General features: G+C 50.3%; 2 pseudogenes; one reads left to right on the forward strand and one right to left on the reverse strand.

The window, feature by feature from the left end:
• Positions 1 to 27,644, reverse strand: part of LOC135405017 (zinc finger protein 11-like) — a 269,730-nt pseudogene that overhangs the window by 190,972 nt on the left and 51,114 nt on the right.
• Positions 4,577 to 6,322, forward strand: LOC135404657 (zinc finger protein 436-like; annotated as a pseudogene).

Consider the following 27,644-nt stretch of genomic DNA (forward strand, 5'->3'; position numbering starts at 1 on the left):
TGCGGGGAGCGCGGGTGAGGATGGAAAGGCTGGAGGGCTCGGGAGGGTTTAGCGCGGCGGATCGGGGGTTCCCGAGGGTCAGAGCGCAGGGCCTTGGAACCCTCTCGGGGGCCGCGGGGCCCGGAGGCCTCCCAAGAACCCGGAAGGGTGATTCGATTGCCGGGAAAGTCCCTCGGAGAAAAAAATTCAAAACCACCCAACTAAAAAAAGAATCCTAAGAAAAGGAAAAGTGAGAAAAAGGTCAGGAAAAAACTGCAAGGGCCAGGATGATTTTATTGCTTTGCTTCAGTTTTTCCTTGGTCTCCTCCTTCTCAGGTTCTTTGCTCCCTTCCTTTACAGAAAGCTCTTCTGCTGTTGTGTGGTTTTGTGGTCCCTTAGGGGCTTTTAGGGGTCCCTGAGGAGGTTTTGGGGGGGTCCCTGAAGGGGTTTGGGAATCCCTGAGGGAGTTTTGGAGTTTCCAAGGGAATTGGGAGGTCCTGGGGGGCTTTGGGGGAGGGTCTTTGAAGCAGTTTTTGGGGTTTCTAGAGGGATTTCGAGAGTCCCAGACGGTTTTGAGGGTCTCCGAAGGAGTTTTTGGGGTCCCTGAAAGGGCCTGGGGGGGCCCAGGTGGGTTTTACAGGTTACTGAGAGGGTTTAGGGGGTCTTGGTAGGGGGAATTAGGTCTCTGAGGGGATTTGTAGGGGTCCTTGATGAGGTTTGGATGGGTCCAGAGGTGGATTTCTGAGGGAATTTCAGGGGTTTTGAGGAGATTTTATGGGGTCTTTATGTCGGTGGACCGACCACAGGGAAAGGGGATCCCAATTCCCCCCCTGAGCCTCAGAGACTCCCAAAACTCAGCACACAGAGACCCTAAAGACAGAGGGGCCCGGGGGTCCCCTAAAGCCCAGAAGTGGGGTTCAGGGGGTCCCCCAGCTCCCAGGGGAGGGGTCCTGTTGGTGCCCCCAAAAATCTGGGGAGGGGGATGTACCACATCTGGGTAAGGGGATCTCAGTGCCCCAGTATATCCCAGTGACCTTCAGTATAGCCCAGTAACCCCCTCAGTGACCATCCAGTGCGTCCCAGTGACCTCCCACTGCCCCCCAGGATGGCCCAGTGATCCTGCAGTGAGCACCCAGTAACCCCCAGTATGGCCCAGTAACCTCCCAGTGTCTCCTCGTGTGTCCTGGTAATCCCCCAGTAACCCCCCAGTCCCTCCCAGTGCCCCCTGGTTTCCCCCAGTGTGTCCCAGTATCCCCCAGTAATGACCCAGTGCCCCCCAAAGCCCCCCAGTTGTCCCCAACATGACCCCAGATGCCCTTGGCCTTTCTGTGAGTGGGGGAGGAGTGTTTTTGGTCAGAGGGTCCAGGGGGGGCTCCTGGAGTGAGATGGAGGGTTGGGGACATCAAGGATGGGGTTTGGGGACAGTGGGGAGGGGTTTGAGGACAGTGGAATTGGGGATGCCAAGGGGGGAACTGGGGACACCGAAAGGGTCTTAGGGACACGAGGGGGGTCTCAGGACTCACCTGCTCTTGGTTCAGGCCCTCCTCTCCCCTTCTAGGCCCCATTAACCCCCTCAAATGTCCCCCAACTCCCCTTTTTTTCGTTTAATCTCCTTCCCCTAAGATACTTTTGATCCCCCAATACCCCCAAGACCCTTTTAACTCCCCCAAATTCACCCAAAGCCCCTCAAAATCCCCCAAATCCCCATCCAACCGCCCCCCCAGATCCCCCCAAATCTCCCCCAGTCCCCACCTCAAATCCCTTCCAACCCCCCCAAAGAAAGATCACCCAGCACCCTGGGACAGGAACACAGTGGGCTGTACTTGGGGCACTGGGCTGTACTGGGGGCACTAGAGGGGGCTCAGGTGTCCCAGGACAACGTGGCCCAGCTCCAGGAGAGATCTGGGGAGCGGTGAGGAGGTACTGGTCTGTACTGGTCTGTCCTGGTCTGTGCTGGTTTGTACCCCCAATCCCCAAAGCCCCTCCCCAGCTCCCCCAAGACCCTCCCACACCCCAAAGCCCTCCAGGTCCCCCCCGGCCCCTGACTTGGTCCTGCTGCCCCTTGAGCATCTGCAGCTGCTGCAGAACCAGGCATTTCATCAGCAAATGTGCAGGTGACCCCAAGCTGGGGGTGTGTTGATGTGCTGGAAGGCAGGAGGGCTCTGCAGAGGGACCTGGCCAAGCTGGATCCATGGGCTGATTGTAAGGGGATGAGGGTCAAGCAGGCCAAGGGCCGGGTCCTGCCCTTTGGCCACAAGAAGCCCCGTCAGCCCCCCGGGCTGGGGCCAGAGTGTCTGGAGAGCAGGCAGGCAGAAAGGGAGCTGGGAGTGTGGATGGACAGGAAGCTGAAGAGGAGGCAGAGTGTGGCCAGGTGGCCTAGAGGGCCAATGGATGGTGAACTGTGTGAGGAAGAGTGTGTCAGCAGGAGCGGGGAAGTGATTGTTGGGCTGGAGTGAGCGCTGGTGAGGCCACCCCTGGAGTGCTGTGTCCAGCTCTGGGCCCCTGAGTTGAGGAAGGCCCTGGAGGGGCTCGAGCAGGAGCAGAGAAGAGCAGCGAGGCTGGGGAAGGGAGTGGAGCACAAGTGGTGTGAGGAGAGGCTGAGGGAGCTGGGGGTGTTGAGGCTGGAGAAGAGGAGGCTCAGGGGAGACCTCCTGACTGTCTGCAAGTCCCTGCCAGGAGGTTGGAGCCAGGTGGGGCTGTTGTGCCAGGAAGCAGCAGTAGGACAAGAGGGCTGGGTCTTGAGCTGTGCCAGGGGAGGTTTAGGTTGGATATTAGGAAGCAATTTTTTCCCAAGAGAGCAATCAGGCCTTGGAATGGTCTGGGCAGGGAGGGGGTGGAGTCAGCGTCCCTGGAGGTGTTGAAGGTGAGAGTGGATGTGGCCTCAGTGCCATGGTCTGGGAAGCACGGCGGGGTTGGATCAAGGGTTGGACTTGATGGCCCCAGAGGTCTTTTCCAGTGTGGCTGATTCTGTGATTCTCTGATTGCCATTCCTATGGCAGCACATGCTTGAGGCTCTATCCCCAGGGTGATAGAGATGTCTGTCCATATCTATCTCCAAGGTTAGTCTGTAAATGTGTGGTGTTAGAAAAGCAGGCTGAGTTGTGGGCTGGTTGTAGAAGGAGAAGGAAGCCCAGAGACCAGTGCAAGCAGGCAGCCCTCAGCTTGCACATGATGTCCCCTCCCTGCAGGTTCCTGTCCTTGAGCCCAGGCCCTGAGGTGAGGCTGAGAAGTGGCGCGGAGGTGAGCCCAGAGCTGTCCCTGAGGTGAGGCTGAGAATAAGTGCAAGGCAGAGGTGCTGCTGAAGGAGAGCCCTGTGGTGGGAAGAGAGGCAAAGCTGTGAAAGCCCATCCCCAAGAAGGTGCTGTGTCCATCCCCTGTGTGCCAGGTGAGCTGGGGCTTTGCTGCAGAGCTGCGGGCGCTGATTTGAGCGTCTCCAAGTGCTGAGATGGTGGGCACCCAGGAACACAAACTGTGCCTGGCCACGGAGCCTGCAAGGAGGAGCAGAGACAGCGGTGGCAGTGTGGGGGTCCAGGTTGTCCCTGTGCCTTCCCCTGTAGGCCCTGGCTGTCCCTGCTGGGCCCCTGTCCATCCCCATCAGGTCCCTGCCCGTTCCCCCCGGGCTGAGCTCCCCCCAGGAAGTGCCGTGGAGCTGAAGCTGCTGCCATCCCCCCCCTGCAGCCGCTGCCCCAGCCAAGGGAGCAGCAAAGGCAGGGCCAGGAGCAGAGGCAGCAGCAGGGGAGCCCTGGGGGGCCGGGAAGCTCTTGTGTGGGTCAGGAAAGAGGTGCTGGGCACGAGGCCGGGGCTGTGCTGAGCAGGCCCAGCCCTCACATCCCCCCAGCCAACGCCGGCTGCCCGGGGGGCTTGGGAGGGACCCCCAGCCCGTGTGCCCCACACTGAGGTGGCAGAGAGAGAGCCAAGGGACAGGGCCACGGGCAGGGCCACGGGTGAGGGACAGGCAGGGCCATTGCAGGGCCACGGTGAGGGCACAGCCTGTGGCAGCAGAGCTGCCCAGGGCCGGGGGCAGCCGGGGGGGTTGGTACCAACCAGTGCTGGGGCTGAGCAGAGCACGAGGCCTCTTGCAGACCCCTGGAGCAGCCTCCCACTTGCCAGCTGTGCCCTGATGGGGGGACACTGTCCCCTCCCTACAGGACACTCCCCCCAAATCTTTTTGGGGGCCTTTTGTGTCTATTCCTGGTTGCCAATTCCTGCTGGGGACCTGAGGGGCCCTCTGCAATCCCATCCATGGGGCACAATCTCCTCTCCAGAGCTTGACTCCCTGCAGACTTTGCAAGGAAATCTGTGCTGGCAGCCCGAGTATGTCATGACCACCCGCACTCTCCCCAGGATATTTGGGACGAGTTCCCCTTCCCGGGTGCCCGTGGGATGGGGGAGAAGGCACTTGTTTTCCTGCTGTTCATGTTCCTGCTCCGCCCCTGTCCCTGCCCTTCCTGCAGCTGTCGGGTGATTGGGAAAGGGGCGAGAGAAGCCCCAAGAGCCTGAGACGGGGGAGAGGAGAAGGGGAAACCTGGACAGTGGGGACCTCTGGGATCCCTGGGACAACAGAGTGGAGAACCCTGGAGAGGGGGAATATCTGGGAATGCGGCACCCGTAAGGCGAGAGTCACAAGAGAAGGAACCCTTGGGACCCCAAACACTCCCAGCATCCCTGAGTGGCACCCGCAGCATTCCAGACAGGGGAGACCTTCTGAACCCCAGAGGGGAGAGACCAGAGAGGGGGAACTTCTGGGAGAATTTTTTGGGGTAATCTTCATATTTTGGAGTATTTTTAGCTGAATTTCAACGTTTTGCAGTTTGAGGGACTAAGGGTCTTCTTCCTATTTCTGAAGGTTTTTTGCCTGAATCTCGGTAGTTTGGGTTTTTCTGTGCTGAATCTTGGTGGTTTGGAGGTTTTTATGGTCACAGGATGCCTGGTGAGTTCTAGAGATGGACTTGGGCAGGAGGAACCCCCAAGCCAACGCGCTCAGCTCTTGTTTTCCCCCCCATCAGGATTTGTCCTTCCCAAAGCTTGGGCGGATGGAGGAGGAGGCTGCGAGGAAGAGGAAGATGCCTTGGGCCCCCCAGGCAGGTGAGGAGGAAGTCAGTGTCCCTTTGGGCGGGTGTTGTGCTGGCTCTGTCAGCCGAGCATGGCCCCGGCTGCAGGACAACCCCGCTGGCGCCGCCGTCCTGCCGGGGCCGGAGTTGGGGGGATGTCCTTGGCCTTCCCTGTGGGCCGGAGGCAAATCCCCTGCCTGTCCTTGTTGCTTCCTGCCCCAGGCCCCGAGCTGAGGACGGAGAGCCCGGAGGACAAATCCCCCCGTGAGACCCTGGTGGGAGAGGCCGTTTTGAAGGGCTCCCCGGCGCAGGAAGGCAGCGGGGAGGAAAAGGGCCGGAGATCCCCCCGCAGGAGGGGCTCCAAAGCCATCCCAGGGTGCTCTGAGGAGGAAAGAGCCAGCCTGTGCTGGGAAGGCGGCCGGAGCTTGAGGGGGAGCTCTGAGCTGGTAGTCCCTGAGCAGCCTCCCAGCAGGGAGAAGCCTTTCAGGTGCTTGGAATGTGGGAAGAGCTTCAGTAAGAGCACCAGCCTGATCACACACCAGCACATCCACACTGGGGAACGTCCCTACATTTGTAGGGAATGTGGGAAAAGCTTCCGACAGAGCTCCAGCCTCCTCAGCCACCACCACATCCATACTGGGGAACGGCCTTACGTATGTGGGGAATGTGGGAGGAGCTTCAGGAGAAACTCCGACCTGATCCGACACCAGCACATCCACACTGGGAAATGTCCCTACATGTGTGGGGAATGTGGGAAGAGCTTCAGGCAAAACTCCCACCTAATCCGACACCAGCACACCCACACTGGGGAATGGCCATACACATGTGAGGAATGTGGGAAGAGCTTTAGGAACAGCTCCCGCCTCCTTACTCACCAGCGCATCCACACTGGGGAACGGCCCTACACATGTTGGGAATGTGAGAAGACCTTCAAGAACAGCTCCAACCTCATCACCCACCAGCGCATCCACACTGGGGAACGACCCTACAAGTGCTTTGAATGTGGGAAGAGGTTTTACACCAGCTCACATCTCCTCAGGCATGAGCAGGCGCATACGGATGAGAGGCCCTTCCGCTGCACCGACTGTGGGAAGGGCTTCAACCGGAACTCCCACCTCGTCACCCACCGGCGCATCCACACCGGGGAGAGACCCTACAAGTGTGGGGAGTGTGGGAAGAGCTTCAGTGACAGGTCTAACTTTAACAGACACCAACGGACCCACCAGTAAGAGAAGCCCTACCAGTGCCCCGACTGCAGGAAGAGCTTCGACCGCTGCTTCCACCTTGAATGAACCCCCTGATGGTGAGGCAACCCCTGGAGTCCAGTGACTGTCAGTCCATCCTTTTCGATCACAAAGCCAGTCCCCTTTCACAGGGGCAGCTTCTTCCAACAGAACCGTTTTTGGGGTGTGTGTGGAGATTCCTGCCTTGGCTGGGGACCCCCCCAAGGCTGAGGCTGAGAGTGTTGGTGTGCGGGAGTTCCATCCATCTCTAATTAAGAATTATTGCTTTGTTGCCAGCTTGAGTAGAATTGCTTCAACAATTGCTGTAGTGTAGAGCGCTGTCTTATCTTTTTCTGTACTTCTGTTAGTTTTAGTGTTTCTATTGTGCAGTAAATAACTCTGATGAAGATCTTTTGTCTGATCATTTGTAACCCTAAATAAATTAATTTCTATCAATAGATCTGATTCGCCATCATTAAAACCTGGGGGACCAAAGTGATTCAGTCACGCCTCTGTAATTCCTCTAAACTCCAAGGCTGAGATTGCATCCAGCAGCCCCCAGCACCCCACAGTAAGTTGGGAGCTCAGGGGGGCCACCCCCTTTCCAAGTCCCCGGTGCCCAAAGACCCCCATGGGACAATCAGACTCGCCAGATCACCCTTCCTTTTCCACCCTTCTCCCTGTTCCTCCCACTTTCCTACTCTCCCCTCAATCCTCAGTTTCCTACCGAACAGTTTTGTGCTCCCAACCCTCAATTTTTGCCCCCTTTCCTGTGGGCACTGAAGGAGAAAATGAGGCTGCACACACAGAGTTCCATTTCTGAACTTTTCCACCGACACTTTTCCATGTCCCCTTTTATTCTTCTTCTCTTGGGATCAGCACCTGCTGTTTGTCTTTTAGTCCTCGAGAATTCCCAGCATGGCCCCAAAGCAGTGCCCTGATCCCACACATTCCCCTCCCCTCATGTGCTGGCTGTGTTCAGCCACCAGAGAAAAACACAGGCTACCATTCCAACCACGTTCCAAGTGGTTTCCACTTTGGCAAACAGCACTCTCTTGATGGAAAACACCAGTCAAGGCCAAAACACTCCTTGTTGATCCACATTAACTGAGAGCAGCAGCTCCTGCCTTAACTTTTTCCCATAAAAATTCTCAGGGTTCTTTTGATTCCAGGAGGCCCCACATGTCACAATTCCCTCTTGATTCCATGAGCTTCCCCAGTCTCCAAAGGTTCCTTTAGTTCCATGAGGCCTTGCAGTCCCCAAATGCCCTTTGGATTCTCGGAGATTTCCCACTGTCCCAGGATCCCTTGTGCTTCAGAAGGAGCTGCAGTGGGACAATGGCCCCTTGGTTCCGTGAGCTCTGCAGTGTTCCAGGAATCCTTGGGTTCCAGGAGAGCCTGCAGTTTCACAAGGAGCACTTGAATGCAGGAGGTTCTGCAGGGTCCCAATGGCCCCTGGATTCTGGGAGGTTCAGAAATATCTCAGGGCTCCCTTGGTTCCAGGAGGACACACATGTCAGCAGGAACCCTTGGTTCCAGGAGGTTTGACAGTGTCCCAGAATTCCTTTGATTTCATGAGGCCCTGGATTGTCCCAATGGACTCCTGATTCCATCAGCCCCCTCAATGTCACAATGGTCCCTTGGTTCCATGAGTTTCTGCAGCATCCCAGGGTTCATTTTGTTCCATGGGGAGCTGCAGTGTCACAATGGGCCCTGAATTCCAGGAGTTTTCCCAGGGTGACAGTGCTGCCTTGATTCCATGAGATTGCCCAGGGCTCCTTTGGCTCCAGAAGGCCCTGCAGTGTCCCAATGGTCCTTGGTTCCATGAGGTTCCACCATGTCCTTGCTGGAACATGCGTGGCTGTAATGCTGCCCCACCTGCAGAGCTGCCTCCAGCTCTGGGCTCCAGCCCAGGAAGGACATGGACCTGTTGGAGCGAGTCCAGAGGGGAGCAGCAAGAGGATCAGAGGGATGGAGCAGCTCTGCTGTGAGGAAAGGCTGAAAGAATTGGGACTGTTGAGGCTGGAGAAGAGAAGGCTTTGGGCTGACCTAATTGTGGCCTTCCAGTGTCTGGAGGGAGCCAACAAGAAAGATGGAGAGAGACTTTGGACAAGGTCCTGGAGTGACAGGACAAGGGGCAGTGGCTTCACACAAGTAGAGGGAAGGGTTGGAGGAGATAGTAGGAAGGAATTCTTGACTCTGAGGGTGCTGAGATGCTCTTTAAGGGCTCTCCCAAGCCAAAGCATCCCATGATTGTGGGACTGGTGGGTGAGGTGGTGGTCAGAACCGTCTGGGGCACAGGGACCCAAAATGAGGGAGTTTTCCATTGTGGGGGAAGGAAGGAGGGGGCAGCAGAACTGACCCCTTGGACACCTGGCAGGCAGGCTTTGGCTGGAAGCTGGTGATGGGGAGCTGAGTGAAGCCCCCACAATGCAGGAGGAAATGGTCAGTGACCTGCTCTGCCAGTGAGACCCCCCAAGTGCCTGGGCCCACATGGGATGCAGCCAAGAGTCCTGAGGGAGCTGGAGAAAGAGCTGGCCAAGCCACTCTCACTCATTCCCCAGCAGTGCTGCACAACTGCACAAGTCCCAGCTGACTGGTAACAAGCACATGGGATGCCCATGCACAGGAAGGGCCAAAAGGAGCATCTGGGCAACTCCTGGCCTGTCCCATTGACCTCAGGACCAGGGAAGTCCATGCAGCAGATCCTCCTCAGTGCCATCCCATGGCAGGGGCAGGACAACCAGGGGATCAGGCCCAGCCAGCATGGGGTTGGGAAAGGCAGGTCCTGCCTGACCAACCTCATCTCCTTCTCTGACAAAGGACCCGCTCAGCAGCTGAGGGAAAGGCTGGGGATGTGTCTCTGTGGAATTCCAGAAAGCCTTTGGCACCATCTCCCCCAGCATCTCCTGCACAAACTGGCTGCTCATGGCTTGCCCGGGGAACTGTTTGCTGGGTGACAAAGTGTCTGATGGCCCAGGGAGTGGTGGGGAATGGAAAGAAATCCAGGTGGGGCTGGTCACTAGTGGGGTTCCCAAGGGCTCAGGGTTGGGGCTGCTCCTGTTTCACATCGTTCTGGGTGATCTGGGCCAGGGGATCAGTGCCCCCTCAGGAAAGTTGTGGACAACACCATGTTGGGTGTGAGTGTGGATGTGCTGGAGGGCAGGAAGGCTCTGCAGAGGGATCTGGACAGGCTGGATCAATAAGACCAAGTGTCAGGGCCTGCCCTTGGCTCCCAACAAGACCCTGGAACGCTCCAGGCTGGGGGCAGAGGGGCTGGAGAGCTGCTCAGCAGGAAGGGACTTGGGGGTGCTGCTTGACAGCGGCTGGATATGAGGCAGAGTGTGCCCAGGGGGGCAAGAAGGCCAAGGGCATCGTGGCCTTTGTGGAGAAGAGTGTGGCCAGCAGGAGCAGAGAACTGATTGCCCCTCTGTGCTGGGCACTGCTGAGGCCCCACCTGGAGTGCTGTGTCCAGTTCTGGCCCCTCAGTGCCAAAAGGCCCTTGAGGGGCTGGAGCGTGTCCAGAGAAGGGACCGGAGCTGGGGAAGGCTCTGGAAAACATGTCTGCTGAGGGACGGCTGAGGGAACTGGGCTGGTTGAGTGTGGAGAAGGGGAGGCTCAGGGGGACCTCATTGCTCTCTGCAATGACCTGAAAGGAGGTTTTTAGTGGGATGGGGGTTGGTCTCTTCTGCAAAGCCTTTAGTGACAGAAGATAGGAAACGGCCTTAACTTACATCAGGTGAGGCTCAGATTAGATATTCAAAAACCCTTTTTCCACTGAGAGAGTGTTCAGGCATTGGAACAAGTAGCCCAGGGAGGTGGTGGAGTCTCTGGACGTGTTCAGGTGTGTGGTGGGTTGACTTTGGCTGGACACCAGGTGCCCTCCCAGCCGCTCTATCGCTCCCCTTCCCAGCAGGACAGGGGAGAGAGTAAGGTGGGAAAAACAAAATAGTGGGTTGGGATAAGGCAGTTTATTTAAAGCAAAAAGCAGAACAAAGCTTGTGCACACAGAAGCCAAAGAGCAGTGTTTGTTCTCTGCTTCCCATGAGCAGCCATGGTCGGCCACTCCCCAGGAGCAGGGCTTGGGTCCGCGGGACGGTTCCTCAGCAGGCAGCCATCAGACAATGAATGCCCCCCTCCTGCTCCCTGCCTCAGCTTTTAGAGCTGAGCTGACCTCCCATGGTCTGCAATGTCCCTTGGGTCAGTTGGGCTCAGCTGGCCTACTTGGGTCCCCTGCCAGGCTCTTGCCCTCAGCTAAGGAAGGAATGTCCCAGGGTTGGTGCTGTGCTCAGCAGTGGCCAAAACACTGGGGTGTTCTCAACCCCCTTCCAGCTGCCAATGCCAAGCCAGCCCTGGGAGGGCTGCTGTGGGGAACTGAACTGCAGCTCAACCAGACCCAACCCAAATATCTCTGGCACATATTCTATAGAATCCATCCTTAGGTGTTGTGTGATAGATGTGTAAGATATTACAAATAATAAGCAATAATAAGGCAAGTGTCCTCCTTAGGGACACACACACAGCCCCCCAGACTCCTGCCTGGGTTTGTTCCCTGGGGGTCTCTGCAGCAGCAAGCACAGCCCCACACTGACTGCTCTGGGCTGTGCAGGCATTTGTGGTTCTGCCTGTCTCACACACACTCCCAACCTTGGGATGGATCTGGATGTCACTGGATGTGATGTCACAGGGGAGCTGTGATATCATGGGGAGGTGTGATGTCACAGGCACGATGTGATGTCACGGGGGAGGATGTGATATCACAGGAGAGGTGTGATGTCATATGATGGATGTGAATTCATAGAGATGTGATGTCACAGAAAGGATGTGATGTCACAGGGAGGATGTGATGTCACAGGGATGATACGATATCAAAGGAGAGGTGTGATGTCATATGATGGTTGTGATGTCATAGGGGAGTTGTGATGTCACAGGACAGGATGTGACATCACAGAGATGTTATGATTTCACAGAAGAGGTGTGATGTCATATGATGGTTGTGATGTCATAGGGGAGATGTGATGTCACAGTGGAGGTGTGATGTCAGAGGGGAGCTGTGATGTCACGGGGAAGATGTGATGTCATGGGGAGATGTGATGTCACATGAGAGCTGTGATGTCACAGGGGAGGATGTGACATCACAGGGATTATGTGATATCACAGGAGAGATGTGATGTCATATGATGACTGTGATGTCATGAGGGAGATGTGATGACACAGGAAAAACGTGATGTCACAGGGGAGCTGTGATGTCACAGGGGAGTTGTGATGTCACGGGGAGGATGTGATGTCACAGGGATGATATGATGTGATGTCATATGATGGATGTGATGTCATAGAGAATCCTTGATGTCACAACAAAGATGTGATGTCACAGGGGAGCTGTGATGTCACATGGGAAGTGTGATGTCACAGAAATGGTATGATGTCATGAATCCGAAAAATCGGTCCAAGAAACTGCTCAGAGACTTTTTTATCTTTAAGCAGCAAGGTATTTGTTTATTTGATGTTGGGAGCAAGCCAGCTCACACTGGACAAACTTGCTCAAAGGCTTCACACAAAATCAGCATTTTATACAATCTTCAGATGGGATTAAATGCATATTCAAGTGACTACAACATCTATCTATGCATATTAACAATAGGTCGAGTATAGCAGGAGCTCAGGCGGGGCTTGGGGCGGTGCTTCTCTTGGCCCTCAATCCTGAGGGTACTTCCACTCTTCCTCCATGAGTCTGGGGGCTTCAACTCATCTTCCTCAGCTTGACCTTCCTTGTTTTCCATTGTTCTTGACCCACTCACTGAAGCTTGGGAAAAGCCCTGGCTCCCGGCCTGTTTCTCCTATTCAAATGTCTACCTTATCCTACTGCATTTCTAATTTATCACCTCTAGGCCTATTACATGTTCCTGTACTATTCTCTTAAGCTTTGGTCCAGTAAGTAGAACAGAACGAGTACAGATCGTTTTGGATGTTGGTAACTTGTTAGCAGGCCCAAATTTCGTAGTTAACTCTTTTGGGCCTGGCCTCCTGTTTCATTCCCCCCTTTTTGTTTAGAATTTACGAATTCTTTTGTCAAGTTCCAATGGATTTTGATAGGTATTCATCACAGCCCACATTATCTGCATCCTTCTAACCATGATGCTTGATTTGCACCATAGCCAAACAATTAGGACCAGTAGTAGAATCATGCCAGCTCCTAATACCAGCATTTTCACAGATATATCCTAATTGTCCTTTAGGAATACATGCCTCAGGACTGACTGATTGTCACTTTTTCTTGGTGTGATCATAACTTGCCCAAACATTATGGTCTATGGGTCTGACAATTACATTTTGGGGTATGGCTCCTAATGTCAGGATAGGAAAGATGGTCTTTTCTTTAGCTGCACTGATAGTGAGCACATAAGCTTCAATTTGTTCATGTTGAGGGTTGTAAGTGAAGTTCACTAACTGCCACCACGCCTGGTAATTTTTCTCAAATTGTGTAGTAGAACTGTTTCTAGCTATTATTTCTCTTACTTCTTGTGGTAATATTCCTGAGGTTCCTTCCCTTAATATTCCTGCAGCTACAGATTGTACCCACTGTTGAGTTTGGAGACATTGTATTGCAAGTGCAAACCTTTTATGGATGACACCAGCATTGTCAATAATCTTGGTGAAATCTTTTGCAGTGTGGTTAGCTACTAATGTTAACAATTTAACTGCCAATGATTGTGTTTCTGCCAAAGTGAGCAAAGATGATCTTAAAGGGACTTTGAATTTTCCTAGATCAGATGTGACAGCACTTAGTTTATTCCCTAATACTTCTTATCTATGGTGTTTAATACACTTAATCCTGTGCCAAACCATCCGGTTACATCTCTTTGAATTCTGGTACGAGGGGATCTGGCCATCATCTATGCATGCCAGCCTTTAAGGCTTTGTTGAATACAGGGCTGACAATCTTTTTGTATGTTTGATATGTTTACTTGAAGGTTTATTCGAACCCTCTTCAGTGAATATGTGGGATCTAACAACAGCTTCTGCTCATTTGAGTGTCTAATCATGTAAGGTCCAGCATAAGTTAAATTGTGGACACTCTCACAAGCTAAAGAAGGAGTTGTAGAACTGGTGGTGGTCTTAGTCAATGGGGTGGTAGGAGATTTGCTGGTTGGAAATCTCCTGGTTATATTTCCTTCTCTGAATGTCCACTGACACATCATAGAAACTGATTTATCTAGAGTGAAGGTGTGCCAACACTGATCAGCCACTAATTACATTTCACAGTAACGTCAGTTTTGGGTGACCATCTGATCTGTGCCTATTAAAACACTTGCATTGTATGGGGTACCAGGATTTTACCAATTATTCAGTACCCTTGTTCCTTGGAGGACTATAACAGATGCATTGTATTGGTTCAGTTCAGATGAATTCAGAATATCTGTATTTATAGCAAATCATAGACTAGAATTCCCATTATAGGCCTGAGACCATAATGATTTTTGGGCAAGAGTTTGATTTAACACTAATGTACTTATCAGTCCAAAGATCAGCATTGAGGAGGCTTGATAGTAGATGATTCCTCTCCCGAGGTCCATGCTTCCTCTGGAACCCTCTTGACTCGAGAGCAGTGGATCCACGTGGGTTTCTCTTTCACCCAGATCACTGTGAAGGTGGTCATCAGCACCTGCTGGGGTCCATCCCACTTCTCTCGTGGTGGATCTCCTGAAAGATTCTTAACATATACCTGATCACCAGGGTTGAAGGGATGTAACTTACAATCAGGCTGCTTGGGTTGGTGTTCTAACACCACTGTAGCATTTTTCTGCAATTGTTTTCCTACAGCCATAACATGATCACGCACATATTGATTACTGATTTGATCTACAGCTTCACTATTCACAGCTTGCATCATGTAGGGTCTGCCCAATAGAATTTCAAATGGACTCAGTTTCCCTTTTGATCTTGGCTTGACCCTTAGCCTGATTAAAGCAATAGGTAAAGCTTGATACCAATGAAAATTTGTTTCTTGACATATTTTAGACTCATCTTTTCTACTTGCCCATTTGCTTGGAGTCTGTAGGGCATATGCAGTTGCCAATTGATTTTTAGTGCTTTACTTATTGCTTGTACAATTCATGCACAAAAGTGTGAACCTCTATCTGAAGAGATGCTCTTAGGCATTCCAAACCATGGTATAATCTCATTCAACAAGACTTTAACCACTCCTTTTGATTCATTTTTTTCTACATGGGAAAGCTTCAGGCCATCCAGAAAATGTGTCAGTCAAAACTAAGAGATAACAGGACCCCCCCCTTTTCTTGGGAGCTCAGAGAAATTGCCAAATTTCACCTGAGAAATGCCCTTTACTTATTGCCCTTTGGTGTATTTTTGTTCCAGTATTAAAGACAAAGTTCACATTGGGATGTGACTTGCTCTATTGTGATAAATAAATTTGGTCCTGCTACTCTAGTCCTTAAATGCTAATAGAGTGAGTCTAAGCCCCAATAGTTTTATCATGTTTTACTTTTACAAATTGCCACACTAATTTTTCTAACAGTATTAACTGACCTGTTTTTAGTTAACCTCACCCATTGTCTAACACCTTACCTTCATTTTCATGTATCCACTTATAATCTGTTTCTTGATATTCTACCTGTTGATCTGTGTCTAGTTCTTCTAGCACTAAAGCTGCTACTGATAGTTCTTTACTTCTTGCAGCAGCTAATTCAGCTTCTGCATCAGCTTTTCTGTTTCTTATTTCCAGGACAGTGTTACCTTTCAGGTGTCCTTGGCAGTGCATAATTGCCACCTGAGAGGGGAGTTGTACAGCTTCTAATAATCATAGAGTTTCTTCAGTATATTCCACAACTTTTCCTTGAAGAGTTAAAAGTCCTCTTTTTCCAAATTGCTCCATGAGTGTGAACTATGCCAAAGGCATATTTGGTACTGTCCATTGAACACATTCTCCTTGTTTTTCAGTAACAATCAATAGATCATTCACATGTTATAAAAGTACACCCCTTCCCGATGGTGACTGCCATTGTTCCAATTCTTTAGCTAATTAATTCCCAAAATTGTGGGAATATTTTCTAACCCTTAAGGTAACACTGTCCAAATGAGATGAGTTTTCCTTCCTGTGGTGGGATTTTCCCACTTGAAGGCAAATATCCTTTGACTTTCCTGTGTTAAGGGAAGGCAGAAAAAGGCATCTCTTAAGTCTAATACTGTGAACCAAATTACACTTTCTTTTAATATTGTTAATAAGGTATATAGGTTTGCAACAGCTGCATGTATGTTTTAGCTATTTTATTTACTGCTCTTAAATCCTCAGCCAACCTATGTGTTCCATTTGTCTTTTTGACTGGTAAAATTGGGGTGTTGCAATCTGATTCACACTCTACAAAACCTTAATTTCAAAAAGTTGTCTATTATTGGCTCAATTCCTTTACTATTTTCCAGCTTCAGTGCATATTGCTTCCTAACTACTGGGTTTGCTCCTGTCTGTAATTCTATTTCAATGGGAGCTGCTCTTTTTGACTTTCCTGGTGTTTCAGTAGCCCAAACTCCTGGGTATACCTGATCTAAAATTTGATTGACATTTGAATTACCCTGGCTTGGCTCCACATAGCTCATTGCTAAACTCAGAGCTGCTATTAATTGTTCTTCCTTTACCTTAAGTTCAATTTTACCTTGTTTGAATTCTATTACAGCTCCCAGATTTTCTAGTAGGTCTCTGCCCAATACGAGTTTGGATAAATTTGGTAAATACCAAAACTGATGCACTCCCATTTGTTTTCCAATTTTGAACTTTAGGGATTTCAAAAGAAAGCTTTTCTGATTGGCCAGTGGCACCCACGACTTAAACATATTTATCACTTTTAGGTATTAATTCAAAACAGAAAATGTAGCCCTGGTATCAATTAGAAAATCTAATTCTTCTTTTTCTTCCCCTAGCTTAATTTTTACCAGCAGGTCCCCTAGCACTGGCCTGCCGGCCCCCCCTTCACTCAGTACTCTGTAAGCAACAACAGCCCCTCCTATGCCTGTATTTCCACCTGTTAATTCAGGGCATTCTTGCTTCCAGTGTCCCTCTTTTCTGCAATATGCACACTGGTTCTACCCAGCCTTGTCTGTCGGGGAGGCAAACCTTACATCTGTTACACAAGGCTCATGCATATAACTAACAATTGCAAAACTGACAAATCTTAATTCTAGGTCTTATCCAAAGTGATGTGCTTATAGTTAACTCTTCAGCACTACCTCTCATATAGCAACTCTTAGCATGATAATACCTTTAACTATGTGCTCCTGGATGTTTCAAGGTAAGCAAGATATATCAGGTACACAATAACAATACTTGGCCAAATACAAACAAAACCAGACCAGACCAGACCAGAGGGGATATTCCCCCGGGAGAGCGTCCTCTCCCGTTTCCCCTGCGAGACGGCGTCCCGCCTCGACTCACGGGTATCCAGAACCAGAACAAACAAAACCAGAAACCAGATACAAATACCTTTTATCAATAGGCAGTGTTCTTGTCCAGCCCCCGCAAGAAGCCACCGAAGAAGGGAGCCCCTTCGGGTAGAAAGACTTACCCGAGGGCGCCCAAGGGGGTCCCGTCCTCCGGGGGATTCCGCAGCCGGGTGGAGAAGGTGTGCTGCTGCAGGTCGCCAAGTGAATCCGAAAAATCGGTCCGAGAAACTGCTCAGAGATTTTTTTTTTATCTTTAAGCAGCAAGGTATTTGTTTATTCAATGCTGGGAGCAAGGCAGCTCGCGCTGGACAAACTTGCTCAAAGGCTTCACACAAAATCAGCATTTTTATACAATCTTCAGATGTGATTAAATGCATATTCAAGTGATTACAACATCTATCAATGCATATTAATAATAGGCGGAGTATAGCTGGAGCTCAGGCAGGGTTTGGGGTGGTGCTTGTCTTGGCCCTCAATTTTGGTTGGTCTGGGGGCTTAAACTCATCTTCTTCAGCCTGACCTTTCTTCTCTTCCATTGTTCTTGACCTGCTCACTGAAGCTTGGGAAAAGCCCTGGCTCCCGGCCTATTTCTCCTATTCAAATGTCTACCTGATCCTGTTATATTTCTAATTTATTGCTTCTAGGCCTATTACATGTTCTTGTACTATTCTCTGAAGCTTTGGTCCAGTAAGTAGAACAGAACGAGCACAGATCGTCTTGGATGTTGGTAGCTTGTTAGCAGGCCCAAATTTCTTAGTTAACTCTTTTGGGCCTGGCCTCCTGTTTCAGTGAGATCGGTCATTGCAGAGCAGGGCTGCAAAAAGGGGAATTAGCAGCTGTTTCCACCAGGAAAAAAAGTCTGGATCCTCTGGATTCAGGTGCAGTTGATGGGGAAGCCTGGGCACTTCTTGGGCAGCAAGAGCTTCCTGTGGTGGCACCTTTTGTCTGGCAGGAATCTTCAGTTAGATTCAATTTTTCAGGAGGTGGGACCAGCGATTGAATCACAGGGCTGAAAAAAGGTAACAGCAGCTCTTTCCACCAGGAAAAAAAGTCTGGAAGCTTTGGTTTCAGGTGCAGTTGTTGGGGTAGCCTGAGCTCTTCTGGGGCAGCAAGAACTTTCTGTGGTGGCACATTTTGTCTGGCAGGAATCTTCATTTGGATTCAATTTTCCAGGAGGTGGGACCGGTCATTGCAGCGCAGGGCAGAAAAAAGGGAACAGAAGCTTTCCGTAAGGAAAAAAAGTCTGGAAGCTTTGGCTTTAGGTGTAGTTGGTACAGCCTGGGAACTTCTTGGGCAAAAAAGAGCTTTCTGTGGTGGCACCTTTTGTCTGGCATGATTCTTTATTTGGATTCAATTTTCAAGAGGTGGGACAGGCCATACCAGCGCAGGGCTGAGAAAAGGGAACAGCAGCTCTTTCCACCAGGAAAAAAAGTCTGGCAGTTTTGGCTTCAGGGGCAGTTATTGAGGCATCATGGGCCCTTCTTTGGCAGCAAGAGTTTTCCGTGGTGGCACCTTTTGTCTGGCAGGAATCTTCAGTTGGATTCAGTTTTCCAGGAGGTGGAACAGGCCATTGCAGAGCAGGGCTGAAAAAAGTGAACAGCAGCTCTTTCCACCAGGAAAAAAAGGCTGGAAGCTTTGGCTTCAGGTGGAGTTGTTGGGGCAGCCTGGGCACTTCTTGGGCAGCAAGAACTTTCTGTGGTGGCACCTTTTGTCTGTCAGGAATCTTCATTTACATTAAATTTTACAGGAGGTTGGACCGGCCATTGCAACGCAGGGCAGAAAAAAGGTAACAGCAGCTCTTTCCACCAGGAAAAAAAGTCTGGAAGCTTTGGCTTCAAGTGCAGTTGGGGCAGCCTGAGAACTTCTTGGGCAGCAGGAGTTTTCTGTGGTGGCACATTTTGTCTGGCAGGAATCTTCATTTGGATTCAATTTTCCAGGAGGTGGGACAGGCCATTGCAGCGCAGGCCTGAAAAAAGGGAACAGCAGCTCTTTCCACCAGGAAAAAAAGTCTGGATCTTTTGGCTTCAAGTGCAGTTGTTGGGGCAGCCTAGGCACTTCTTGGGCAGCAAGAGTTTTCTGTGGTGGCACCTTTTGTCTGGCAGGAATCTTCAGTTGGATTCAATTTTTCTAGGCGGTGGGACCGGCCATTGCAGAGCAAAGTAGAAAAAAAGGGAACAGCAGCTCTTTCCACCAGGAAAAAAAGTCTGGAAGCTTTGAGGTGCAATTGTTGGGGTGGCCTGGGCACTTCTCTGGCAGCAAGAACTTTCTGTGGTGGCACCTTTTGTTAGGCAGGAATCTTCAGTTGGATTGAATTTTTCAGGAGGTGGGACTGGTCATTGCAGCGCAGGGCACAGAAAAGGGAACAGCAGCTCTTTCCACCAGGAAAAAATGGATGGAAGCTTTGGCTTCAGGTGTAGTTGGTGGGGCAGCCCAGGCACTTCTTGGGCAGGAAGACCTTTCTGTGGTGGTACCTTTTGTCTGGCAGGAATCTTCAGTTGGATTCAATTTTTCAGGAGGTGGGACCGGCCATTGCAGTGCAGGGCATCAAAAAGGAAACAGCAGCTCTTTCCACCAGGAAAATAAGTCTGGAAGCTTTGGCTTCAGGTGTTGATGTTGGGGCAGCCTGGGCACTTCTTGGGCAGGAAGTGTTTTCTTTGGTGGCACCTTTTGTCTGGCAGGAATCTACATTTGGAGTAAATTTTTCCAGGAGGTGGGACCGGCCATTGCAGCGCAGGGTAGAAAAAAGGGAACAGCAGCTCTTTCCACCAGGAAAAAAAAGTCTGGATCCTTTGGCTTTGAGGTGCAGTTGTTGGGGCAGCCTGGGTACTTCTTGGGCAGTAAAGAGCTTCCTGTGGTGGCAACTTTTGTCTGGCAGGAATCTTTATCTGGAGTCTATTTTGGATGTTACTTTGACCTATTCAGGAGAGGGCTAAAAAAAAGGGAATTAGCAGCCCTTTCCCTCAGGTGAAATAGTCTGGAAGGTTTGACTTTGAGGTTCAGTAGTTGGGGCAGCCTCGACACCTCTTGGGCAGGAAGAGTTTTCTGTGGTGGCAACTTTTGTCTGGTAGGAATCTTTATTTGGATTCAATCTTCCAGAAGGTAAGACAGGCCATTGCAGCACAGGGTAGAAAAAAGGGAACAGCAGCTCTTTTCCTTTCGGAAAAAAAGTCTTGAAGCTTTGGCTTTGATGTGCAGTTGTTGGGGTAGCCTGGGCACTTCTTGGGCAGGAAGAGTTTTCTGTGGTGGCACCTTTTGTCCGGCAGGAATCTTCAGTTGGAGTAAATTTTTCAGGAGGTGGGACCGGCCATTGCAGCGCAGGGCAGAAAAAAGGGAACAGCAGCTCTTTCCACCAGGAAAAAAAGTCTGGATCCTTTGGCTTTGAGGTGCAGTTGTTGGGGCAGCCTGGGCACTTCTTGGGCAGCAAGAACTTTCTGTGGTAAGACATTTGTCTGTCAGGAATCTTTATCTGGAGTCTATTTTGGGTGTTACTTTGACCTATTCATAAGTGGGCTAAAAAAAAAGGAATTTGCAGCCCTTTCCCTCAGGAAAAATAGTCTGGAAGGTTTGACTTTGAGTTCATTTGGTGGGGCAGCCTGGGCACTTCTTGGGCCGCAAGAACTTCCTGTGGTGGCACCTTTTGTCTGGCAGGAATCTTCATCTGGAGTCTATTTAAGGAGTTACTTTGGCCTATACAGGAAAGGGCTAAAAAAAAGGGAATTAGCAGCTCTTTCCACCAGGAAAAAAAGTCTGGATGCTTTGGCTTCAGGTGCAGTTGTTGAGGCAGCCTGGGCACTTCTTGGGCAGGAAGACCTTTCTGTGGTGGCACATTTTCTCTGGCAGGAATCTTCATTTAGATTCAATTTTTGAGGAGGTGGGACAGGCCATTGCAGCGCAGGCCTGAAAAAAGGGAACAGCAGCTCTTTCCACCAGGAAAAAAAGTCTGAAAGCTTTGGCTTCAGGTGCAGATGTTGAGGTAGCCTGGGCACTTCTTGAGCAGCAAGAGCTTTCTGTGGTGGCACCTTTTGTCTGGCAGGAATCTTCAGTTGGATTCAATTTTTCTGGAGGTGGGACCGGCCATTGCAGTGCAGGGCATCAAAAAGGAAACAGCAGCTCTTTCCACCAGGAAAAAAAGTCTGGAAGCTTTGGCTTCAGGTGTAGATGTTGGGGCAGCCTGAGCACTTCTTGGGCAGGAAGTGTTTTCTTTGGTGGCACCTTTTGTCTGGCAGGAATCTTCATTTGGAGTAAATTTTTCAGGAGTTGGGACGGGCCATTGCAGCGCAGGGCAGAAAAAAGGGAACAGCAGCTCTTTCCACCAGGAAAAAAAGTCTGGAAGCTTTGAGGTGCAGTTGTTGGGGCAGCCTGGGCACTTCTCTGGCAGCAAGAACTTTCTGTGGTGGCACCTTTTGTCTGGCAGGAATCTTTATTTGGATTCAATTTTCCAGAAAGTGGGAGAGGCCATTGCAGCACAGGGCTGAAAAAACGGAACAGCAGCTCTTTCCACCGGGAAAAAAGGCTGGAAGCTTTGGCTTTGAGGTGCAGTTGGTGGGGCAGCCTAGGTACTTCTTGGGTAGCAAGAGCTTCCTGTGGTGGCAACTTTTGTCTGGCAGGAATCTTTATCTGGAGTCTATTTTGGGTGTTACTTTGACCTCTTCAGGAGTGGGCTAAAAAAAAGGGAATTAGCAGCCCTTTCCCTCAGGAAAAATAGTCTGGAAGGTTTGACTTTGAGGTTCAGTTGTTGGGGCAGCCTGGGCACTTCTTGGGCAGCAAGAACTTTCTGTGGTGGCACCTTTTGTCTGGCAGGAATCTTCAGTTGGATTCAATTTTTCTAGGAGGTGGGACCGGCCATTGCAGAGCACGGCAGAAAAAAAGGGAACAGCAGCTCTTTCCACCAGGAAAAAAAGTCTGTATCCTTTGGCTTTGAGGTGCAGTTGGTGAGGCAGCCTGGGCACTTCTTGGGCAGCAAGAGCTTCCTGTGGTGGCAACTTTTGTCTGGCAGGAATCTTTATCTGGAGTCTATTTTGGGTGTTACTTTGACGAATTCAGGAGTGGGCCAAAAAAAAGGGAATTAGCAGCTCTTTCCACCAGGAAAAAAAGTCTGGAAGGTTTGACTTTGAGGTTCAGTTGTTGGGGCAGCCTGGGCACTTCTCTGGCAGCAAGAACTTTCTGTGGTGGCACCTTTTGTTAGGCAGGAATCTTCATTTGGATTGAATTTTTCAGGAGGTGGGACCGGTCATTGCAGCGCAGGGCACAGAAAAGGGAACAGTATCTCCTTCCACCAGGAAAAAAAGTCTGGAAGCTTTGGCTTCAGGTGTAGTTGGTGGGGCAGCCTAGGCACTTCTTGGGCAGGAAGTGTTTTCTTTGATGGCACCTTTTGTCTGGCAGGAATCTTCATTTGGATTCAATTTTTCCAGGAGGTGGGACCGGCCATTGCAGCGCAGGGCAGAAAAAAGGGAACAGCAGCTCTTTCCACCAGGAAAAAAAGTCTGGATTTTTTGGCTTTGAGGTGCAGTTGTTGGGGCAGCCTGGACACCTCTTGGGCAGGAAGAGTTTTCTGTGGTGGCAACTTTTGTCTGGTAGGAATCTTTATTTGGATTCAATCTTCCAGAAGGTGGGACAGGCCATTGCAGCACAGGGCAGAAAAAAGGGAACAGCAGCTCTTTCCACCAGGAAAAAAAGTCTGGAAGCTTTGGCTTTGAGGTGCAGTTTTTGCACAGCCTGGGCACTTCTTGGGCAGCAAGAACTTTCTGTGGTGGCACCTTTTGTCTGGCAGGAATCTTCAGTTGGATTCAATTTTCCAGAAAGTGGGACAGGCCATTGCAGCACAGGGCAGAAAAAAGGGAACAGCAGCTCTTTCCACCAGGAAAAAGAGTCTGGAAGATTTGGCTTTGAGGTGCAGTTGTTGGGGCAGCCTGGGCACTTCTTGAGCATCAAAGAGCTTTCTGTGGTAAGACATTTGTCTGGCAGGAATCTTTATCTGGAGTCTATTTTGGATGTTACTTTGACCTATTCATGAGTGGGCTAAAAAAAAAGGAATTAGCAGCCCTTTCCCTCAGGAAAAATAATCTGGAAGGTTTGACTTTGAGGTTCAGTTGTTGGGGCAGCCTGGGCACTTCTTGGGCAGGAAGTGTTTTCTTTGGTGGCACCTTTTGTCTGGCAGGAATCTTCATTTGGAGTAAATTTTTCCAGGAGGTGGGACCGGCCATTGCAGCGCAGGGCAGAAAAAAGGGAACAGCAGCTCTTTCCACCAGGAAAAAAAGGCTAGATCCTTTGGCTTTGAGGTGGAGTTGTTGGGGCAGCCTGGGCACTTCTTCGGCAGTAAAGAGCTTCCTGTGGTGGCAACTTTTGTCTGGCAGGAATCTTTATCTGGAGTCTATTTAAGGAGTTATTTTGGCCTATCCAGGAAAGGGCTAAAAAAAAGGGAATTAGCAGCTCTTTCCACCGGGAAAAAAAGTCTGGAAGGTTTGACTTTGAGGTTCAGTTGTTGGGGCAGCCTGGACACCTCTTGGGCAGGAAGAGTTTTCTGTGGTGGCACATTTTGCCGGAAGGAATCTTTATTTGGATTCAATTTTCCAGAAAGTGGGACAGGCCATTGCAGCGCAGGGCAGAAAAAAGGGAACAACAGCTCTTTCCACCAGGAAAAACAGTCTGGAAGCTTTGGTTTTGAAGTGCAGTTGTTGGGGTAGCCTGGGCACTTCTCTGGCAGCAAGAACTTTCTGTGTTGGCACCTTTTGTCTGACAGGAATCTTCATTTGGATTGAATTTTTCAGGAGGTGGGACGGGCCATTGCAGCGCAGGCCTGCAAAAAGGGAACAGCAGCTCTTTCCACCAGGAAAAAAAGTCTGGATCCTTTGGCCTTGAGTTGCAGTTGTTGGGGTAGCCTAAGCACTTCTTGGGCAGCAAGAACTTTCTGTGGTGGCACCTTTTGTCTGGCAGGAATCTTTATCTGGATTCTATTTAAGGAGTTACTTTGGCCTATACAGGAAAGGGCTAAAAAAAAGGGAATTAGCAGCTCTTTCCACCAGGAAAAAATGTCTGGAAGGTTTGACTTTGAGGTTCAGTTGTTGGGGCAGCCTGGGCACTTCTTGGGCAGCAAGAGTTTTCTGTGGTGGCACCTTTTGTCTGTCAGGAATCTTCAGTTGTATTCAATTTTTCAGGAGGTTGGTGCGGCCATTGCAGCGCAGGGCAGAAAAAAAGGAACAGCAGCTCTTTCCACCAGGAAAAAGAGTCTGGAAGATTTGGCTTTGAGGTGCAGTTGTTGGGGCAGCCTGGGCACTTCTTGGGCAGCAAGAGCTTCCTGTGGTGGCAGTTTTTGTCTGCCAGGAATCTTTATCTGGAGTCTATTCTGGGTGTTACTTTGACCTATTCAGGAGTGGGTCAAAAAAAAGGGAATTAGCAGCCCTTTCCCTCAGGAAAAATAGTCTGGAAGGTTTGACTTTGAGTTCATTTGGTGGGGCAGCCTGGGCACTTCTTGGGCAGCAAGAACTTGCCGTGGTGGCACCTTTTGTCTGGCAGGAATCTACATCTGGAGTCTATTTAAGGAGTTACTTTGGCCTATACAGGAAAGGGCTAAAAAAAAAGGGAATTAGCAGCTCTTTCCACCAGGAAAAAAAGTCTGGAAGCTTTGGCTTCAGGTGCAGTTGTTGAGGCAGCCTGGGCACTTCTTGGGCAGGAACACCTTTCTGTGGTGGCACCTTTTGTCTGGCAGGAATCTTCATTTGGATTCAATTTTTGAGGAGGTGGGGCAGGCCACTGCAGCACAGGGCATCAAAAAGGGAACAGCAGCTCTTTCCACCAGGAAAAAAAGTCTGGAAGCTTTGGCTTCAGGTGTAGATGTTGGGGCAGCCTGAGCACTTCTTGGGCAGGAAGTGTTTTCTTTGGTGGCACCTTTTGTCTGGCAGGAATCTTCATTTGGAGTAAATTTTTCCAGGAGGTGGGACCGGCCATTGCAGCGCAGGGCAGAAAAAAGGGAACAGCAGCTCTTTCCACCAGGAAAAAAAGGCTAGATCCTTTGGCTTTGAGGTGGAGTTGTTGGGGCAGCCTGGGCACTTCTTGGGCAGTAAAGAGCTTCCTGTGGTGGCAACTTTTGTCTGGCAGGAATCTTTATCTGGAGTCTATTTAAGGAGTTATTTTGGCCTATCCAGGAAAGGGCTAAAAAAAAGGGAATTAGCAGCTCTTTCCACCGGGAAAAAAAGTCTGGAAGGTTTGACTTTGAGGTTCAGTTGTTGGGGCAGCCTGGACACCTCTTGGGCAGGAAGAGTTTTCTGTGGTGGCAACTTTTGTCTGGTAGGAATCTTTATTTGGATTCAATTTTCCAGAAAGTGGGACCGGCCATTGCAGCGCAGGGCAGAAAAAAGGGAACAGCAGCTCTTTCCACCAGGAAAAAAAGGATGGAAGCTTTGGTTTTGAAGTGCAGTTGTTGGGGTAGCCTGGGCACTTCTCTGGCAGCAAGAACTTTCTGTGGTGGCACCTTTTGTTAGGCAGGAATCTTCATTTGGATTGAATTTTTCAGGAGGTGGGACCGGTCATTGCAGCGCAGGGCACAGAAAAGGGAACAGCATCTCCTTCCACCAGGAAAAAAAGTCTGGAAGCTTTGGCTTCAGGTGTAGTTGGTGGGGCAGCCTAGGCACTTCTTGGGCAGGAAGAAATTTCTGTGGTGGCACCTTTTGTCTGGCAGGAATCTTCAGTTAGATTCAATTTTTCAGGAGGTGGGACCGGCCATTACAGCGCAGGCCTGCAAAAGGTAGCAGCAGCTCTTTCCACCAGGAAAAAGAGTCTGGAAGCTTTGGCTTCAGCTGTAGATGTTGGGGCAGCCAAGGCACTTCTTGGGCAGCAAGAACTTTCTGTGGTGGCACCTTTTGTCTGATAGGAATCTTCAGTTGTATTCAATTTTTTAAAAGGAGGTGGGACCGGCCATTGCAGTGCAGGCCTGCAAAAAGGGAACAGCAGCTCTTTCCACCAGGAAAAAAAGTCTGGATCCTTTGGCCTTGAGTTGCAGTTGCTGGGGCAGCCTGGGCACTTCTTGGGCAGCAAGAGCTTTCTGTGGTGGCACCTTTTGTCTGGCAGGAATCTTTATCTGGAGTCTATTTTGCGTGTTCCTTTGAGCTATTCAGGAGTAGGCCAAAAAAAAGGGAATTAGCAGCCCTTTCCACCAGGAAAAATAATCTGGAAGGTTTGACTTTGAGGTTCAGTTGTTGGGGTAGCCTGGGCACTTCTTGGGAGGAAGAACTTTCTGTGGTGGCACCTTTTGTCTGGCAGGAATCTTCAGTTGTATTCAATTTTTCAGGAGTTGGGACCGGCCATTGCAGCGCAGGCCTGCAAAAAGGGAACAGCAGCTCTTTCCACCAGGAAAAAAAGTCTGGAAGCTTTGGCTTCAGGTGTAGTTGTTGGGGCAGCCTGGGCACTTCTTGGGCAGCAAGAACTTTCTGTGGTGGCACCTTTTGTCTGGCAGGAATCTTAAGTTGGATTCAATTTTCCAGAAAGTGGGACAGGCCATTGCAGCACAGGGGAGAAAAAAGGGAACAGCAGCTCTTTCCACCAGGAAAAAGAGTCTGGAAGCTTTGGCTTTGAGGTGCAGTTGTTGGGGCAGCATGGGCACTTCTTGGGCAGCAAAGAGCTTTCTGTGGTAAGACATTTGTCTGTCAGGAATCTTTATCTGGAGTCTATTTTGGGTGTTCCTTTGACCTATTCAGGAGTGGGCCAAAAAAAAGGGAATTAGCAGCCCTTTCCCTCAGGAAAAATAGTCTGGAAGGTTTGACTTTGAGTTCATTTGGTGGGGCAGCCTGGGCACTTCTTGGGAGGAAGAGCTTTCTGTGTTGGCACCTTTTGTTTGGAAGGAATCTCCATTTGGACTGAAGTTTTCAGGAGTTGGGACCGGCCATTACAGCGCAGGGCAGAAAAAAGGGAACAGCAGCTCTTTCCACCAGGAAAAACAGTCTGGAAGCCTTGAGGTGCAGTTGTTGGGGCAGCCTGGGCACTTCTCTGGCAGCAAGAACTTCCTGTGGTGGCACCTTTTGTTAGGCAGGAATCTTCATTTGGATTGAATTTTTCAGGAGGTGGGACCGGTCATTGCAGTGCAGGGCACAGAAAAGGGAACAGCATCTCCTTCCACCAGGAAAAAATGGATGGAAGCTTTTGCTTCAGGTGTAGTTGGTGGGGCAGCCTGGGCACTTCTTGGGCAGCAAGAACTTTCTGTGGTGGCACCTTTTGTCTGTCAGGAATCTTCAGTTGGATTCAATTTTTCAGGAGGTTGGTGCGGCCATTGCAGCGCAGGGCAGAAAAAAAGGAACAGCAGCTCTTTCCACCAGGAAATGGAGTCTGGAAGCTTTGGCTTTGAGGTGCAGTTGTTGGGGCAGCCTGGGCACTTCTTGGGCAGCAAGAGCTTCCTGTGCTGGCACCTTTTGTCTGGCAGGAATCTTTATCTGGAGTCTATTTTGGGTGTTCCTTTGACCTATTCAGGAGTGGGCCAAAAAAAAGGGAATTAGCAGCCCTTTCCCTCAGGAAAAATAGTCTGGAAGGTTTGACTTTGAGTTCATTTGGTGGGGCAGCCTGGGCACTTCTTGGGCAGCAAGAACTTGCTGTGGTGGCACCTTTTGTCCGGCAGGAATCTTCATCTGGAGTCTATTTAAGGAGTTACTTTGGCCTATACAGGAAAGGGCTAAAAAAAAGGGAATTAGCAGCTCTTTCCACCAGGAAAAAAAGGATGGAAGCTTTGGCTTCAGGTGCAGTTCTTGGGGCAGCCTGGGCACTTCTTGGGCAGGAAGAGCTTTCTGTGGTGGCACCTTTTATTAGGCAGGAATCTTCATTTGGATTGAAGTTTTAAGGAGGTGGGACCGGCCATTGCAGTGCAAGCCTGAAAAAAGGGAATACCAGCTCTTTCCATCAGGAAAAAATGTCTGGAAGCTTTGGCTTCAGGTGTAGTTGGTGGGGCAGCCTAGGCACT

Source organism: Pseudopipra pipra, chromosome W (assembly GCF_036250125.1).
Source record: "Pseudopipra pipra isolate bDixPip1 chromosome W, bDixPip1.hap1, whole genome shotgun sequence".
In the NCBI taxonomy this organism is placed as follows: Eukaryota; Metazoa; Chordata; class Aves; order Passeriformes; family Pipridae; genus Pseudopipra; species Pseudopipra pipra.